Source organism: Kryptolebias marmoratus, linkage group LG8 (assembly GCF_001649575.2).
Source record: "Kryptolebias marmoratus isolate JLee-2015 linkage group LG8, ASM164957v2, whole genome shotgun sequence".
Taxonomy (NCBI): Eukaryota; Metazoa; Chordata; class Actinopteri; order Cyprinodontiformes; family Rivulidae; genus Kryptolebias; species Kryptolebias marmoratus.
In genome coordinates, this window is record NC_051437.1 from 14,746,290 (window position 1) to 14,759,091 (window position 12,802).

General features: G+C 38.8%; 1 protein-coding gene across 1 annotated transcript in view; it reads left to right on the forward strand.

Moving 5' to 3' along the window:
• Positions 1 to 12,802, forward strand: part of opn7b (opsin 7, group member b) — an 84,541-nt gene continuing 71,739 nt past the window's right edge. Inside the window, exons 1-2 of the mRNA XM_025005735.2 lie at positions 1 to 105; positions 206 to 284. The gene's annotated coding sequence lies outside the window, so the exon portion shown is untranslated. The remainder of the gene's footprint in view (positions 106 to 205; positions 285 to 12,802) is intronic.

Here is a 12,802-nt window from a genome sequence, read left to right on the forward strand (position 1 = left end):
GGCTGTTTGGTCAGTATCTATGTGGCTGCAGGTGTGGGAGTCTTTTGTTGGATGTTCATCAGGTTGGACAACTATACACTTATGGCTGTTGATGTGCTAATGCAGGTAACATTTGGTGTCTTTTAAACAGCAGATTGACGTTAGTGCTGCTCTGTGTACGGTTTCTGTCATGTTGGTCTGATTAAGATTTATATTTGCTTTTTAGGATGTATGCCAGTGTGTAGCAGATTTCCACAGTGACTGTTTTGATTCAACTGCTGATGGGATTGTGACTGATTGTTAAGGTACATGTTTTATTCAACCTTGTGTTGGTTTTTATTGTCAGCAGGCACTTTACTAATTGTCATTTTGTGTACAGCAGATTACTGCTGTTGCTTTATGCTCTCACCTTTTCCTTTCTTTTTGTAGTTTTTAAAAAAAAAAATTTTTTTATATGCTCTTATGTAGCTGGATCGTGTCCATCTGCTGCTAGGTGACTTAAAGTGTGTCTCAGGTTCACATTTTTACTACATACTCATGCTATGACCAAAAAAAAATCACATCTGAATATAATTTTCATATTGTAATAATGTGTTAACATACTGCTTGGACATAAATATGCATTATGACATGCTTAGTAAGTATAATAAAACATTACGTTATGAAAAAGAAGAAAAAACATAACATATTATCGTTTCTGGCAGTGATACTCCATAAATGAGCAAATGCTTTAAAAGCTGAATTTTCAGAGATTTTGTTCTTAATTTGTTTTTATCAGGTGAGGAAAAGACCTGATTGTAAAACAGTGTCTATGTGACTATTTTTTTACTTCTTCTTCCTCTGAGGTTGGACTGAGAATCAACTAAATGATTCAGTGGCTCACTAGCGCCTCCTGTGGTCGAAAGTCATTTTGTGAACAAACAGCATCCACACGGTCTTAATGACCAAAAGTGCACATTTCAAACACATGAAACTCTGCTTTTTTGTGGATTCCCCTACAGAAGCAGAAAGTTAGATGAGCTAATGATTTGTAAAAGGTTTATCTTCAATAGTGGTAAATAAACCACACTTCCAAAACACCTTTTAACTTTGTATGCAAAGTGCCTCACTCCTTAACAAATCCTTAAGTTTCTCATATTTTATACTAAAAGGTTTAGATAATAGCTCTATTAGTAATTCTACAGCCTGAAAGTCTGCTTGAACAGGCAAAAGGTGTTAGATATTATCATGACAGGGAGGAAAATCTTGTCATTAGTGGTTGAAAAAATTCGTCTCTCTCTTATTGAGTTTGTCTGTGAGCGAAGAGCACGATGGAGGAGCCATTGATTATGTTGCACTTTAATTAGTGATTTACGGTCCTGGGGTCAGGGGCCTCCATCTGCTGCTATAAAAGCACCAAAGCACATAAAATACCAGAACAGCTTCAGTGCGGCTTATCTTGTGGTTGAGCCAGACTCATGCAGAAACATTCACAAGATGTTTTTAATCAGATTTACTCCTAGGTAGATTATGATTTCTATTTTCAGTATAACTTTAGGTAAATTAAGTTGTAGGTACAATAAATTGAACTGTAAGTAAAAAAGAACTTTCAGTCACACATATTAGGTGTAACTATTGCTGAGGTTTCCATGAAACTGAATAACTTTGTCTATAAATCTGTATTTATTGATTTTTTCCCAACTTCAAAAAAAAGATTGGATACTTACATACAGCAACGTTTGGTTGAATGTTCCTTAGCAAGTTGCACTTGAGCTCCACAGTTTGTGTATAATTCTGGCTGGAAATTTAAAATCTCCTCTCTGCAGAAGCAGGAAAGGTCACTCCAGCTGGTTGTTTTCCTGGCACGGACTGGCTTCTAAGCACATTTTCGATAGGGTTGAGGTCGGGACTTTGGGAAGGCCTGGTTTTATCCAATCAGAAAGCAGTTCTGATTTGTGTTTGGGATTGTTTTGACTGCAGAAAAGTTTGCATGTTTCTTCTTAAAAGGACATCCCCTTGTCTGCAGAAGCTCTCTGGTGAATTGCTAAAAATACTAAAGAGACATGTGAAGGTGAGATATTAATCTTTCCTTGTCCTGAGTGTTTGTTTTTTTTTTTCCTCTTCCCATAGTGGAAATGTTTGCATGCTCTCACAGTACATTTTACCCACAGGGAGATAAGCACAAACATAATTAATTTATACTTTTTGTTTAAACTTGTTTCTGAATTTCTCCTTATATGGATTATGTCTGAGTGTTACAGTACAGCGTATGACCTTATTCTACCACAATGCACCAGCGAAGTAAGCTGTAAACACAATTTTATGTGAAATACGCTTCAAATTGTGGAGTTCAAAAAGTTCAAAAACAGAACTTGTCACACAAATGCCTTCAGGGAAGGACTAAGCACCATACAAAAACAACATTCAGAAATTAGTTCTCTTTATAAATCTTTAACCCAACAACAAAAACTATTTACAGAGAAAATATTGTTTTTAAGAAACAGTATTTTTATGCACGATGAGCTGTTGTCTCAGAAACATCCCAGCATCTTTGATCACAGTCAGTTGTCTTTGTTTTCAGACACATTTTACAGTAGAAAGCTCCCCAGCCTCTGTCTCCCTGCAGCTGTCACATCTGAGATGTGGTATTTTACCTGTTTTCCTTGGATTTGAGGCAACGCCCCAGTGCACATGGAGTTCGAAAGAAAAATAAACCCGGTGTGAACAGTGGATAGGTTTTCTCTAAACCAGTGAACGCTCATTCAGACGGCTACACCTTTCATTAGAATCACCCCCTGCGTCTGAACACACCCTGTTTTCTCCACCAGTGCAATCTAAATATGGGACATAGAACTTTTTTAGGAAATGAAAATTTCTGCTTCTGTGTGGCCACTTTCTCAGACTGCTTCTCCTTAAAGCAGTGCATTGAACTTTGGGACAAGATCCCCCTAAGATGGAGCAAGAGAACCAGGAGAAAAAGGCTCTGTTTGTGGAAATTAAGATTTAATGATAGGTTTTTTGCTATATCCTCATCAGAAGGTAAAATAATTGTCATGCAGAGTGTCTTATTTGATAGATCATGCTGCCAGCCCAGATGAGACTGCTGCTGCTGTCCTTGTTGTTTTTGCTGATAAGCTTTGTTTAAAAGGCATCCCCTTAAATGATTGAATTAGTCATATTTGTCACATCTCTTGTTTTTTTTTTTGTTTGACATTTCTTTTGTAAAAAATTGGTAAAAACCCAACAGGCTGTATCCCTTATCTTTCCTGTCATGGCACTCTAGATGAAAATTATATATGCAGAGGAAATTTTCAAACATGATTGTGCCTTTTTCCTGACCTTTGTGTCTGTAAGAGCTCACTTGGATCCATTTCTTATTAGCTGCTTGTCACTTTAATCACTGATTAAAATTGTGAAAAAAGTGGGGTTTAAAATCACTTTTGTTTCTGAAAAGGGGGATAAGAAAAAAAATACTCCAATATTTCAAGCTGAAGAAGCGGGTAAAAAAAAATGGATGGATGGTTTTAAAATGTTTTCATATATTCTCAGTATTTCAGTAGATTTATTGAAAGGTGCATCCGATTGAGCAACATCCTATCTCACAATGATACAACATTGGCTTGGTCTGCTCGAAACATTCATGATTTTCTTTATTCTATGTTTCAGCTCTCTGCAGAATGTAACCAAACACTCAGGCAGGCACTTTTACATGACACAATACACACACACACACAACTTCATCAAGGCTCCTTGAATTGGCAGAAAATTTTTGCCCTTGAAGTACAACAAAACATTTCTTCTGATTGAATCAAGTCACATGTAATCAAAAAGCCTATAATTGATGTTCTCATAGTAACTGAGCAGGAAAGGATACAGTGAGTCACCGAATACTCTGAAAACTATAGACCCAAGGTTAAATTTATTTTATCAAGGCCACTTTTTCACACACGGTAATCAAGGTTTTATGTGTTTAAGCCTTTTAGCTTATGATTTAATGTCAAGAAATATGATATAAATAAGACTGACTTTCTAATTACAAAAGACTTAAAGCAACTAGAGCTGATTAGAGCTAAATTTGTAGACAGCTCTTTGAACAGCCTCGATCTAGAGAAAGAAGAGTTTAATTCTGACCAGACTGATGAGCTAACATGTCGTCCAGTGATGTCCAATCCTAATCCTCGAGGGCCCCTATTCTGCATATTTTAGGTGTTTCTCTGCTTTGACACCTGAACTGAATGAATAAGTGATTGTCAGGCCTTTACAGACCTTTTGAAGAGCAGGGAAACATTTAAAACATGCAGGACCAGGATTGGACATCACTGATCTAGTCTAAACACAGCCAAGACCACAGTAGTTGGCTGTTGTCTTGAAAACAACCCTACCCTGCAGAAACATAATTACATTTTTGCCAAATTTTGTTATCTCATGAGATCTCGTGAGATGTGATAGCGCTCAGAGCACACGTTGGGGACAACTCTCAGCTACTACCGCACTGAAGTTCAGCTCAACTTTAGTAAAACTGACTGAGTTGTAGACCAGTTTTGTGCTATTAGCTATACTGACCGTCTTGAACTGGGTGGACTCCAAATGTTAATGAAACCCCAAAACACAATTTTTTTGCCAAATGACTGTAAATTTAGCTAGGTTAGAGTAATTTTTGTGCTTCCTAAGGTCAGTTGGCTGTGGTGGCCATCTTGAATTGGGTTAAATGTTAATCAGTTGTAGAGGTAATGATTACTTTCGAAGAGTTTTCACTGGAACCACTGGTTCATGGGACATGTTGCTAACAGACAGACATTTGAACATTATAACCTTTCGCCTTTAGTAGGGAGGATACAAACAAAAAGCTCATTTATGTCTGTGTGCTGTCTAGATTTACTGTATTTAAACATTGTTCGGAGAAATCATTGAAGCTGTTGAGCTGCTCCTGTGTGCTTAAATGATGAGTGAAGCTAAAAGGACAAGAGAAACAATGTGTCAGGAGGACCACTGTCACTCACTGTACAGGGACATGTCCTTGAACATAAACAACCCTTGAATTTGTACCAAACAGCATTCCATAAAGCAGGAATCATAATCATAACCATAAGTGCTGACTGCTGGCACCTACGTTATCGAGGGAAGTGATGGGACTTACAATGAGCTTCAAGTCTGCACTCAGAATATCAGTCTGGATCATTGTAAGGCAGTTACATGCAAAAAACATTTTAAAAGCAGCGTTTTGTCCACTGTATTTTCTAAAACGCACTCCTGGGAAAATGTGTGAAATAGTCGCCTCCATACCAGTCAAATTTAATCCCAGTCACTTCATGAAATGCATGTTTATCAAAAGAGCAAATACAGTGCATTTATCTGCCACTCTCTATATATTAGAATCATGACTATGAGCTGCTTAGATTCATAGCTACATCCTGCTTGGATTTACATATTTAACTAAGGCTGCTTAAGATCCTGCAGAGAACGCTTGGAGTGTACCTGATATATTTAAGGAGATTATCTAAATCTGTGCCTGTGATAGATTAGATTTAATGTATGATCCCAGTAGGGCATGGACAGTCCTTGTCCTCTCACACACGTGAGGTTTTTAAGGCGCACGTTTTTCGAAAGGAATCTATTGTCTGTTGAAAATGCTCCTCAATCCCGGATGAGCCTCCTCGGCAGTGTGGTTAAAGGTTGTCTGATTTTTAAAGTCATTTCATATAAAACTGAGAAAATCCTTTTTTTTTCTGCAGAAATGCATGTAAACACTTCTCAATGCCATGGTATGTAACAGTATTTTGTTTGAAATTTTGAACAGCATTGCAACAAAACAATACTGTATATTTCTCAGCATTAAACAAAATCAATAATGAGACAGTCTTTCCTGCCTTGGCATAAATTTCTCCATCCTTTGTGGTCCTCGCCTAAAGCCAGTCAGTCTGTGTGAGAAGGTCCGTGACCTCCTGCTTCCCCCTGAACACCGCCACATCTGCCCCCTCCAGCTGGTTCACAACAACAACACACACCAAGCGTAACAAGTCCGAGTTGGAGACGGAAATGTGTTGATGCAAGTGTGAGAAGAATAGAGCGAGAGTGGAAACCAAATTATCCTGAGAACATGTTGTTTCAGAAAGATTTGATCTCTTTGCAGGTTCTGTTGTTTGCGTGACAACACTAATGGAGTTGCATTTCCAATTATAAGAAACCACAGCAGACAGCAAATAAAAATAAATCTAAAACGGGTCGTCTTCCATCCAAATAAACTCAGTTGCCACAGAGAAAGAAAACGGCTTTGAATGTTTATAAATGAGGACTAGTGTGAATGCTGACTCAGCATTCTCATGTAATGTTTTCCTGATTTTTATTTTTCTGTACGTTTTGTACAATCTAGCTACTTCTGCATACTTTGTTTTATTACCCGTTCATCTATCAAAAATGTTCAGCTCATTCAAGAGATGGCTGTTATGACTTTCCATTTACTTTTACCATACTACTTTTAGTTTTTAGCCACTGTTCTGCTACTTTTAGCTTTTAGCTTGCATTTTGCTACTTTTTTAGCTAGCCTTTGGCACTTTTACCTATTGTTCTGCTACTTAGCTCTTAGCCAACCTTTTGCTTTTTAACTTCCCTTACATACTTTTGGCTTTTAGCTAGTATTTTTCCACCTTTACCTTTTAGCTAACCTTTTATTTTTAGTCCTTATATAGCCTTTTGATACTTTTAGCTTCTAGCTAACCATTTGCTACTTTTAGCTAATATTTAAATTTAGCATTAGTTGTCAATATATTTTTTTTTACAATTTTTCTAGAAAATATCAAATTCTAAACTATCATCATGAATCCCCAAAAATAAATATTTTTAAATTATTTTTTTTCTGTATCAATATAGCTTGGTATGATACATCCTAATTAGAGACTTAAACACCGTTTCTTACTTCATTAGAAGAATAATTTTCTCATCTTCAACCATTAACGCTCCACTAAGACAACACATTTTTCCCGTCACCTTGCCTTTACACGACAGGTCGCCTTAAACTGCTCTGACATGAATGTGCACTTCAGCTTCAGCCACATACAGTCCGTGGCGTTCACAGTGAGTGTCATATGTCATCCTCTCACTTGATGGCTACACACGTGAGCTGTTGGGTCAAAAGGGTTGCCGAAAGGTTTTCTGCATAATAAGCAGGACAAAAATAGTTCTCCTTTAAATGAAACCATGAAGTCTGGCATACTGAAGGTCTGAAAATAGACAGACCGCCTATCCATGTGTGTTTGCATCCGTTGTTTTATTTGTCGCCCCTAATAAAGCGTGCACCCTTTTGATTAGAATTCAAAGAGAGCTTGTGTCAAAGACCATAACCAAAATGGTTCAGCACTGAAAGGGCAAGGCATCAACTAAATGTCCTGCAGCAGTTTTGTTATCAAACACCTGCATGGTGCACACTCTTCTTAAACCGAAACGCAAGCAGGGATCACACTGTGTGTCTGCTTGTGTGCATGTGTTGCAAAGGCTGATAAGACTTACTTAGACATGTCCTCTGGATGTCCCATTACTTTGAGGAATAAGGTGCCACTGAGGAGGATATCTGCTCTCTGATCCCTCTGTCCTACCTGTTGCCTCACCTGCACTGGTTCTCTTTGCTCCTTTTCACTCCTGTGATCCAATTTAGTCATTTTGAATCTTGACATTGTCTTAAAGTATATATTACCAGCACTGGTACAGTAGCTTTAGTTTAAACTAAAAATACATAATGGTTGGTCTGGTAACAGATTTTTTTAATGTTGTCTAGCAACATCATTTAATTAGCGACAAGCCTAAGATGGTTAGGCTGAGGAAATTTATCTCTGTGACAACGATCAACTCTTCAGGAAATAGTCTTGTCCAAATTTATGCTTCAGGGCTCATTTCCCAAATGTATCCTGAATCTGTTTTTTGTTGAGATACTTGTTAACACAAACTATCAGTAAGCATGAACAAGCACATATTTATTTATTTTTTTTGCTGACTGAAAATTGTCTCCAATAGTAATTTTTCAATGTAATCCACGTTTTTTACATTTAGCTTCTTTGCCATCGTTATTAAGGATAACTGTGAAAGTGTGCACGATGCTGACGCATCATATAGGCTGCTTCACTTCCTGTAGCAGGTCTGAAGAAAGGAAGTTCTGTAGTACCATAGCTGGACTGATATTATTGGAGCTTATCATCCCCAATGTATTGAATAATTTAACACTAGAACCTATGCAGATTGATAACAATCACTTTTCTTTTCTTTTTACAGCAGAGTGAAGACTTGCTACGAATGGGGTTCAAAAGACTTTTTCTCTCACCCTTTCTCTCTAAAAGTAACGTTTGAATTATGTACGGTTTTAAACAATATGTGTTGAATATTGTTTTCATGTTGACTTCCTGTTGTGGGCAGAGCTTTGCGCAGGTGATACTGTTTTTCTCATAAAAGGCCACAGGTTGCTCTGGTGAGCACTGCACTCAGGCCAAACGTATCTGGAGGCTCTGTGGATTGATTTCCTCCGTCTCTCCTGGGCATTTCCAGCCCTTTACTAATGTCAGCGTCTACAGGTTATGGGCCCAGGAAGGAGCTTGGCGGCCGATGGAACCGATTATGTTTTGACGGAGATGAGAACAAGTATGAGCTGTGGGAAACCAAGTTCTTGGCCCACTTACGTCTGCTTGAGCTGAAGAGCACCATATTATTGAAGGACGAACCCGATGACGTGGAAGAAGATGCCACCAAGAATGAACAGGCGTATGCTGAATTAATCCAAGTTTTGGACGATAAGAGTCTGTCTCTAGTCATGAGAGATGCTGCGGATGATGGCAGAAAAGCATTAAAGATCCTGAGAGATCACTACGCTGGTTCAAGTAAACCACGAGTGATCAGCTTGTATACGGAGCTGACGTCTCTTCAGAAAGCCGTCAATGAGAACGTCACTGATTATATTATACGAGCAGAAACTGCAATTACAGCGTTGCCTAATGCAGGAGAAGTTTTAAGCGATGGCCTGCTGACTGCAATGATTTTAAAAGCTCTGCCCGGTGAGTTCAAGCCATTCTCTGTTTACGTTACACAGAGTGATGAAGACTTAACTTTTGCCCAATTTAAAACCAAGCTGAGGAGCTTTGAGGGCACCGAGAAGTTGTGTGTTGCGGACTCCGCGGAGGACTGTGTGATGAAAATTAAAGGAAGAGATGATTGGAGCACGAAACTCACCTGTTACACCTGCGGCCAGAGGGGACACAAAGCCCTGGATTGTCCTTCAACCTCGAGACCTTTAAGACTCAGAACCATGTGTTGGAGTTGGCTGATGGCGTGAGGGCCAGTGGCATTGCGCTGAAGAAAGGCACCGCCAGAGTTCGAGTGAGAGACAGTAATGGACGGGTTGTGGAGATGATGTTGAGGGACACTTTGTACGTCCCGTCATTTTCCCAGGACATCTTTTCAGTTAAAGCCGCAACTGCCCAAGGAGCGACAGTCATCTTCAAGGATGGACAGAACCGGCTCATCCATAAAAATGGTACGGCTTTTGATATTGATGTTCATGACAGACTGTTCTATTTAAATACTCTTGTAGACAAGGTTGATGAATGCAATGCATGTTATGACATCCAAACGTGGCATGAAATATTAGGTCACTGTAATTATGAAGATGTGTCAAAGTTGGAGAGTGTTGCAGACGGAATGAAAATTAAGGGTAAAACTGAAAAGCCTCATCTAAACTGTGAAGTGTGCATAAAGGGCAAGTTTACTCAGACCAGAAATAGAGAGCCTGATGGAAAAGCTAAAAGTGCATTAGATCTAGTACATGCAGATCTGGCTGGACCAATAGAACCAGCTGCTAAAGGTGGGTTTAGATACACATTAGCTTTTACAGATGACTATTCAGGTGCTATTTTTACTTACTTCCTGAAAGCTAAGAGTGACACTGTTAAAGGAACAGAGAAGTTTATTGCAGATGTGGCACCTTATGGGAAAATCAAATGTATAAGATCTGATAATGGAACTGAATTTTTATCTAGTGAGTTCCAGTCATTGCTCAGTCAAAATGCCATTAGACATGAAACCTCGGCCCCTTATTCTCCCCATCAGAATGGGACAGCTGAAAGAACATGGAGAACTGTCTTTGAAATGGCAAGATGCATGTTGATTGAGAGCAATCTGCCTAAAGATTTATGGACATACGCAGTTCAGACGGCTGCTATTATCCGTAACAGATGCTACAACAAACGTACTGAGCAGACTCCATATTACATGTTAACTAAAAAAAAACCTGACCTTTCTAAAATGAGAACTTTTGGGTCTGAGTGTTATGCATACAAATACAACAAGAAAAAGTTGGATTCACGTTGTGAAAAGGGAATTTTTGTTGGCTACGACAAGAATGGACCCTGGACATGAATATACACCTGTGACCATTTTTGAAGACAACCAAGGTGCAATTGCTCTTTCTAAAAGCCCTGTCTACCGCCAAAGATGCAAGCACATAGATATTCGTTACCACTTTATTCGATCAGCACTTACTGATAGAAAAATAACTCTCTGTTACTGTCCAACAACAGAAATGGTGGCTGATATCTTCACAAAGTCTGTAACTAAAATAAGAATGGATAAATTTGCACGTTTTCTTTTTTGTATGGGAATGAAATGTATTTTGTCAACATAAGAACAAGTGGGGGTGTTGAATATTGTTTTCATGTTGACTTCCTGTTGTGGGCGGAGCTTTGCGCAGGTGATACTGTTTTTCTAATAAAAGGCCACAGGTTGCTCTGGTGAGCACTGCACTCAGGCCAAATGTATCTGGAGGCTCTGTGGATTGATTTCCTCCGTCTCTCCTGGGCATTTCCAGCCCTTTACTAATGTCAGCGTCTACAATATGACTTAAAAACTGCCATTTCTTACAGCACTGTGCTTCCAAAAGTTAGCACCTACACCATCCTTTCTACCAATTCTGTTACTTTTTTAAAACTTTTATGGATGTCGTCACAATAGTTCGTTTTCTGGTTTTGGTTGCACATTATTTGCAGCCCGGGTGACAAAGCGACGGCCTGAGTAGGTGTGGTTTGTACCCCATTTCAAGCTGTGCATCAGCGGAACGCCCCGCTCACATCCAGTAGCTTAAACCAGCTAAACCATGTGACTGATGTAAACAAAACAAAGTTGTTTCGCTTCCAAGATCTAAACGTGATGAATAGAGTCGGTAAAATCTGAAGTCAATAAGGTCAGCTGAATATGATAAATTACAGGCTCTGCGTTAAACAGTAGGTGGTTTCTGGTATTTTGCACATCTGTTGTCAGCTCTTAAAAGACGCCACAATCTTCGATCGTGCTGATAGATTGTCCATGTTGAAGGTGACATCTCCTCCCACCAGGAAAATTCTTTGCTCTCCATTAAAGAGGCGGCTCCTCCATTTCCCGCTCGTCATCACTTCTACCCGGGTCACTGCCCAGCACCACGAGTGTAATTAGTGGGTTAATTGTTAATTGTATTAGACAGATGGGTTCCAAAACAGTAGCTGGAAGCAGGTTGTCGATGAACACAGAAAGACTGATAATCTGAGAGCACTACAAATGGAGTCAACTAGGGGAATTTAAATTGTGATTAAAAAAAAAATCAGACAAATTATTTGGTTGACTGATCAATCAGTCAACTTCCTGTTGAGATGTACATGTAGTGTGGTACAATCTATGGTGGACAATAACAAAAACCTAAAAAAAACCTCTCTGACAGGACAGACGCATTCAAAGAGGACAGCTCACATCACAGCAGCGAATGACTGAACGATTCAAGACGTCTTTTGTTTTCTTGTCAGACTACACAATACTGAAGAGCTAATATACAAGAGCCATTTGTAAATGTTTTTCTTATGTTTCCTGGCAAACATAGACGTAAGTTGACACCCACTAATATTAAGAGCTGCTGCATAGCTCTGTTTAGTCACATTGTTTTGACTCAGACGTTTGATGGCCTGCTATCTTGTCTAAAACTAATCAGAATCCCCAACATCAGGTTGCTGATTCTTCCCTCTCTTTGACTCTGATCCACAGTGGGCTGCTGTTGGCTTTCTGAACAAAACAAAGCACTATTTTTCTGTAAGTCATAATCTTGTCAAGGATGTGAGCCAGAGGGAAAAGGACCCTAATCTCATAATATCTTCTGTAGGGTTTACCCCCTCTGTTTTTCTCCCAGTAAGGGTCCAGATTATGTAACGCTGCTCACAGGAACACACAGATGTGACTCAAACTGACAAACACAAAACTGATAGAAGGCACACAAACATAAGCACAAGTACTGGGTTGTGAGTAAGTTATGACCAAGATCCAGCGTTCCTCGGAGGAATGCACATCACTCGCTGCCAGAGTTTTGAACTAAAATCATCTTATATTTAGAGATGATGTGAAAGACAGCCAGATCTCCCTGATGTGTTTGCACTCAGTGTGTTTTTCAAGATGACCCTGAGTCAGATTTACAGATAATTACCTCGGGTTTATGCCTCACTCAACAAGATATCGATCACTGTGTGTAACAAACTATATAGATGGTGTAAAAGTACAGAATTGAACAATTCAAAGACATTAAGAAACACATCCCATTATTATTTCCCATCCATTTTAGCACCAACTACTTTAAAAAAATCAATCATGAAGCTAAATGAAATGTCCAACTTAACCCAAATGTTTTAAAGATTTTAAAACATCTGGACATTTACAGGTGCTGGTCATAAAATTAGAATATCATGAAAAAGTAGATTGATTTCAGTAATTCCATTTAAAAAGTGAAACTTGTATATTATATTCATACATTACATACAAACTCATATATTTCAAATGTTTATTTCGTTTAATTTTGATG